A 7,449-nucleotide genomic window follows, 5' to 3' on the forward strand; every position below is an offset into this window, starting at 1 on the left:
TTTTGAATTCTACATCTACACAACTTCTTTCCTAGACATATTGAGAGGACAGAAATTACTCAGCATTGGGAGCATGGGCAGCACCCTTGACACACACCCTTGATGTTCACATGCTACTGCTTTGACCAGGCCCATCACAGTGGGAGCTGAAGTATGAAGGGTTGGGTTCTCTTATCATGGCAGTTATGCCAAAGAATGGGAAAGGAATATTGTGAATAAATGATTCAAAGCCAGGTTGTGTGACTGACTTTTAAATCTAAGAAACATGCATGCATCATTTGCATAAAATTTGCATGCTTCTGCATAAATTGTGCACCCAGGTGTACTCTGAGGCTTTTGAATGCAATAAAATCATTTTGCTGACTTTAAAGAAGTCCCTTCCTGATTTCATCGCTAACCTTCCCATTCTCTTATTTTCATTCCCCCATTTTCCCAAAAGACCCAAAGGGAAGTGTAGAGACCTGAATATAATTTGTTGTGGGCTATTTAATTTCAAGAATCAGCCTACAAAATGAATTTAATAAATTCATTTTCAATGCAGGGCTCTAAGTTACCAGAAAGCTGCAATGTCACCTTATGGCCACCAGAGGGCAGACTGTAGATAGACATTGAAAGTTCTAAGGGACTTGCAACACAAAGTCTTTTGGTATATTTTTTTAATTCTGAAATCTCCCTTTCCTGGGTTCTCCTCTTTGTATTTCCCATGATGGGAACTAGCCTGGACTTCTGGAAGGTAGAAGGTGAATCAAAGGGAAGTGACTCCTCTCTCTGGTTCTACAGGACCCATTATAACAAATGACAGCACAGCCCCAAACCTCCACAGGACAGAAGAGGCTCTGTACAACAAAACCCCATTCAGATGGCCCACCCTTTCCAGGAAATATGAGAAGAATCCCATACGACCAAAGGCTGTGACTAGCTCCCAAGGATTTATGGCATTCTTAGGTTTTGACTTTTACGTGCAGAGAGAAGGCTTTTAAATCCTCCTTTCTTTTCCAATAATGAGAGGGAAGGAATATCCATCCTCTCAGGCACTATCATGGGATCATAGATTTAGAGCTTAAAGGGACCTTAGAAACCATTTAATCCAACCTTTCTTTGTACACATGAACTAACTGAGGCTCAGGGAGGATAAATAACTTCTTCAAAGTCACAAAGGTAGTAAGCATCAGAGGCAAGATTTGAACTCTGGACCTCTGACTCCAGAGTCATGACTTTTTCCATTGTACCTCACTGCCTCATACTAGATAGTTTTTATCACTCCTAGTGGTAATCAGACATGAACTGTTACAAAGCTGTCACAGACAAGGGATTAAACTGTTACTGTGTTCTGTTAATGTTTCATTTAATTAAATAGCACTTCTGAAAGCAAAAGAATGCATAAAAAGCTTGGGATATTAGGATTTTTAATTCCCCCAGGCTTTGAATATATTGATTTTTAATATTGATTGTCAAAGAATCCAATTAATAACTCTTTTTTCCACTAAGGAATACCTCCTTAAACACTGAAAACTCCATGGAGTCAGGAAATAATACCACTAAACTCTGTGTGTCAAAAACAATGATCGGCAGTCCTGAAATTGTAAAAAATGGTCATATACTCTGCAAAAACTAGCAGGCAGAACAAGAAACTATCAGGAGGAATTGGATGGGACTTAAGTTTTTAAAGTAACACAAGTCATTAAATTTCAAGTCAGCAAATTATAAAGAAATCTAATGAACCTGCTACAGTCGTGCTTTTGGATGTTGCATTATTGAATACATCAAAGATGTGCTTCATAATCTGCTTCCATGAACATATTCAGCCATTGATAGAAGTATGTCACTGGAACCTTTGATCACCCACATAATTATAGAACGTCAGATTTAGGCACAGAGCCTAGAATACCTAATCCAACCCTTAAATTTTAACAGAAGAGGGAACTGAGGACCACAGAGGGAAAGTGACCTGCCCAAGTCAAATCGTGGAGCCAAGACTCAAACCCAGGTCTTCTGAGTCCTTTGACTCTCTTCACTATATTGTTTCCTCCTCTATGCCACAGAGATACAGTGCTGCCTCACTTTACACAAAAAGTTGAGAGTAAATTGAATTTTTGGCAGTTTAATTTCTCAAATAACCTTGGGGAATTCATTACTTAGAGGAAGCCTGGAGTGGATTCTTTTGCAAAGAAGCCTTTTATGATGTCTAATTAGAACTCAATTGTCTATTTTGTCCAAAATATTTCACAACAGTCTCTTCCACTAGGTTTGCTGAAAGAGGGGCATACCTGTGTCCTAAAAGATTTGTGTTTAAAGAAAACAACCAAAGTCATTATAAGCATGCTGGCTGCAATGTTTAGACTCATTTACAAGTGGACTATGAGCAAATGACTTACTGGATCACAACAGCCCCAATCAATCTCTAGTTAAAAGCTTTCCCCGGGACAGGGTCAGCCAGGAAAGATTACCACTGCAGAGTAATTAACAGGGAAACAACACCTCTCTCCCCCATGCCCACCCCTTTAAAACAAGACAGAGGCCTGCACATTCGTTAATTAGGATTAAATTGGTTTTATTTTTAACCCTCCCCAAATGAACTTCCTCCAATAAAGGCAGCCGATACCGAGACAGCTTAATGAAGATAGCCTTCAGCGCCAGTCCCGACCTCTGAGAACACAGCTTTTCAAATATCCGTTTCTAGTGCCTTGGCTTAATTAGAAGGGAGTGTTGAGGATAAATTGGCCTCCCTTCGTCTCAACTGCCACTTTTTCTCGCACAACAGAAATGGAGCTATTAAAGGGGGCTCTGCAGGTGCATTCTTCTCCCCTTGTTCTCATTTGTACCCTTATTCCACCCACAAAAAGCCAAATATCATTTTGAAAAGAGAGAACAATTAGTTCCCCATTAACACCACTTTATTTTGGCTTCTCGATCTTTCCATTTGTGCTTCTTTCTGGTTAACAGTTCCCTGCCCCACTCTAGGAAATGCTGGACTATAAGATGATTGCTTGGCATTTACCTAAGTTCCCAGCTACAGGACCTTGGACGAGTACCTTCCCCACCCTGGGCTTAGGTTTCCTTCTATCTGTTAAAACATATACTTGATCTCTAAGGTCGGGTCATTCTGTCTTATCCTCATAGTCTATGAGTGATAAAAGCTCTTTGAAGGCTCAGGATTCCTTTTCTCTAAGAAGTCAACTATATACGGAACAACACCCTGATGTGGGCTTTGGGAGGGAGGCTTCAGCAGTGAGACAAAATTTCAAAAGATAGTGGCTTCTATTCTTAACCTGGTGTTGAGGAGAACTGCCATGTACCCTATGAATCATTGAAGTGTTTGAGAAAAAAGCCCAGGGACCAAAACTAACTACTGGATTTCTCAATTAGCAGGAAATTTAAAAAAAAAAGTTCTGGGGGGCACCTAGGTGGTGCAGTGGATAGAGCACTGGCCCTGAAGTCAGGAGGACCTGAGTTCAAATCCAGCCTCAGACCAAACACTTGACACTTACTAGCTGTGTGACCCTAGGCAAGTCACTTAACCCCAATTACTTTAAAAAAAAAATTTTTTTTAAAAAAAAGTTCTGGACTCCACAGAATTTAGAGCTAGAAATCAACTTACTGTAGATTGGTTAAGTAACTTGCCCAAGGTCACACGGGAAATAAAGTAGGATCACAGATTTAGAACTGGGAGAGACTTTGGAGTTTCATTTGTCCAACACTTCATTTTACAGCTGAGGAAACTGAGGTCTAGATTAACTGATTTGTCCGAGGTCACAGAATGAGATTTGAATCTGGCTCCTATGATTCTAAATTCAGTGTACTTTATACCCTACTGCTTCAGCAGGGGTGGTATTCTCCCACAGACCCAAATCCAGTGGTGCAGTTCTGGAGGAAAATTATAATAAGCTATTGCTGATATATCTAAAGTAAACACATTTTTAGGGTTTTCCTTAGCGTCAATACAAATTCAGTCTAAACTCTTACAGCCTTCAACATATATATCATCTATATTTCTCAGCATGTTAATTCATTTTTATGATGATGACTCAGAAGTACAATAATAACCTTAGTTATCTAAAAAAAGAGTTCATTATCTTTACTATGCTATCCCTACTAAGGCAGGAAGAGATCCACCTCTTAGAAGATTTTTAGAAAAAAAGTTAAAAAACAGACTTCACCAAAACCCCCAAAGTCCCAACCCTATGATTCACTCATTGCTTACTGAAGTTTTACTATAGTACTTTAATTAACCATGCTTCTGGGCATGAAAAGAGTGAGCTCTAGGTGGATAAGAACAAAGTAGTATTCTGACAGTCTCTTGTGGGTTGTCTAGGACCCCAGGCTCAGTTAAGGACAGGGTCACATTTCTGATCCTCACACAAGCCAGCTATCAGGAAGTGAAAGATGTGTTACTCCAGTTGCAGGCAGACTCTTGAAGACAGCAGGGACCAGAAACACCAGAGCCAACTTTTTCCAGTTTTTGTTAAGTTCCCAGATATATATATGCTAATAAAATTCTCCATACTAAGGAACCTTGGAATAAGAGGATGAAAAGGCAAAATTTAAGAGAGTGTCTTTTGGCTGTTAGTTAACAGAGAACACTTCTTCTATTATCTCTGACCCTGAAAATGAAGGTTTTTGACAACAACGTCACTGAAACATGTCCTCTAATAGAGGTATTATTGAAGTTGGTATTTCTGACCATATTAGGGAAATCATTTCAGATTTTACCATTGTCTAAACCTGGTAGGTGGACTTTTGTTGAGGTAAAAAGGAATGTGCAGACAATTTTAACTCACCCTGTCCTTTGTGCCTGAACAATACCCAAACATACACAGAATGAATCTACAATTCAAGCATCCACCTCCTGAGCCTGCTTTGAGCCACGGAAGCCAGGGAAAGGAAGGACTCTTTAGTGCTAAAATGAGAACCTCGGGTCAAAGGGGATAGATAGGAAAGCAAGCACCAGAAAATTCCTCCGAACTTGGCCTCTCACCTTACCATCTCCTACCCAGGTCTCCACTGCCTTGTGCTAGGTATAGTCTAAAAGGATTGGCTGACCATCCCCCAACTTCCTCTTCAAGACCAGCACTGCCAGAGAATTCATGTTCAATCTTTCTCAGACCCAATGTTCAGTTCACCTCCCAGCTGCTCTATCTCTGCTCTAAGTTGTTATATAATCATTTGTCACATATGGTACCAAGGGGATTCCTTTCAGGGATAGGTTGGCATAAGTGGATACTGAAGTCCTTTGATGTCTTAAGTTCTGTGATGAAAACAGCAACGGGGACACCGAGCTCTCATTTTCTTTAGCTTAAGCAAAACTTGCAATTTTAAGCTTCGTCCTCTACAAAGAAATGGTGGGACAGGATCCCATTATTTAAGTCACAAGTATAAAGGAGACAACTTTTTCCAGAGATTGCTACATCATCATATACGTATGCTGAGGAACCTTACAGTAAATGGACAGAAAGCAAAATGTAAGTCTCTACCACACACTAGGTGCCAGGAACACAAATACAAGGAGACTGCTCTTCCCATCAAAGGGCTTACATTCTCATGTGGGAGACACCACCCACAGCAAAGTGGAGGACGAGGGAGTTTTGGCTTGGAGAGGCGTAGCGATGATGGATAAATGGAGCTGAGAAGCAGTTGAGACCTTTATGACGATAGTATTGACTTGACTACTGTCCCTAGAGCAAGAGGTAGAAAGGGGTCGAGACTGAAGTTGGGGTCTGGGCCAGCAAGACATGGTAGCGGAGGTGAACTTGAACTTTCTCAAAAGCTCACCAATCAGGACGGCTCAGTGCCAGGGCAGAATCCTAGGGCTGAGGAGATTAGCTTCCCAGAGAGGGAGCCACGCATTTTGCATTTTAAACTCCACACATGGAAAATAACTTGTCTTTCCTCCCAACCTCACACCTTCTGACCTATTTTTTTTTTTTTTTGGTCTACGGTACATTAGACATGTCTTCCAATCCAGTTTGTAACTGAGGTGCCATTTTCAAGTATTCGATCTTACCCACCTCTCTCCCTCCCTCCCCCAAAGTTAAAGAATTGCTAAATATTGTCGTGCACCTTCACATGCATAGCCATCATCCTCTTTCAGACCCTCATCACTTCTCTTCTGAACTATTTCAAGTCTCCTAATTGGTCTCCCTGCCTCCAATCTTTCCCCTCTCTTCTTCTGGCTCCACTCCTGACTCTCCAGGCTTGCCACCATGTCTTCTCACCCCGGGAGAATGCTTTGCCCCCACAACCCACTCCTCCCATTGCCGAGTTCTTCCTGAAACCTCCATTTGGAGAAAATGCCCCAGGCCAGGCATCCTTCACTACTCCCCCGAATCTTCTCCTGACTCCTTGGATTTCATCACCATGTTCCCTCAGATGCCTTCTCCTTCTTCTTACCTGTTGCCCCTTATGTGTTGTTTTCCTCCATTAGACTATAAGTTCCTTCTGGTCAGGGGTTGTCATTTTTTTTTTTTTGCTTATATTTCCAGTTAGCAGACTGCCTGGCACATAGTAAGAACATTATAAATGCTTACTGACTTGGTTCTAACCTACTTTTTCAGTTTTATTCTACATTATTACTTCACATACTTTCTACTTCAGCTGAAATGGCCTTCTTTTAGTTCTTTGTCCATCTATCCTCTTCCTTTTTTCCTTTACGGCTGCTATACCCCATACCTCTGTCATGCACTGACCCCTCACCTCTACCCTTTACAGTCCTCAGTTTCTTGTATCTCTGCTCAAGGGCCACTGCTTATATGAGACTTTCCCCCATCCCCCAGCTGCTAGTGTCTCTTCCCCAAAACTGGCTATTTTATATACAATGTATTTATGCAAACATATTGCCTCCCCCGATAGAACGTAAGCTCCCTGAAGACAGTAACTCATTTTTAGTTTATTCTCAGTACCAAGCAGAGTACATGGGAAATTGTAGGCATTTAATAAATGCTGGTTAACATTTAAATGACACTTCCACATTGAGTACAAAGTACTAGTATTTTTCATAATCTTGAAAGGTAAGTATGACTGTTATCATACCCACATGACAGATGAAAACATTGAGGCTCAGAAGTTGTCACTCACCCAAGCTCAGGTGTTGAGCATTTAACGGAGGTAAGAGTCAAGCCGAAGTGCATCCTTCTAATCCAGTGCTGTTATCTACACCACAAGTCCTCATCTCAGAAGACAAGAGATATACATTAAACATTTTGTTGTTGTTCAGTTGTTTCAGTTGTGTTCGTGACCCCATGTGGGGTTTTCTTGGTAAAGACATTAAAGCGGCTCATTTTACACATGCAGAACTGAGGCAAACAGGGTTAAGGGACTTGCCCAGAGTCACACAGAAAGTAAGTGTCGAATCAGGAGGATCTGAGTTCAGGGCTGGCACTCTATCCAATGCATCACATAGTTTCCCACATTAAACATTATTCAGAGTTAATTTTAGGTGAACACAAGTCCTAA

Source organism: Vombatus ursinus, unplaced genomic scaffold (assembly GCF_900497805.2).
Source record: "Vombatus ursinus unplaced genomic scaffold, bare-nosed wombat genome assembly UNPS02010284.1, whole genome shotgun sequence".
NCBI classification, from domain to species: domain Eukaryota; kingdom Metazoa; phylum Chordata; class Mammalia; order Diprotodontia; family Vombatidae; genus Vombatus; species Vombatus ursinus.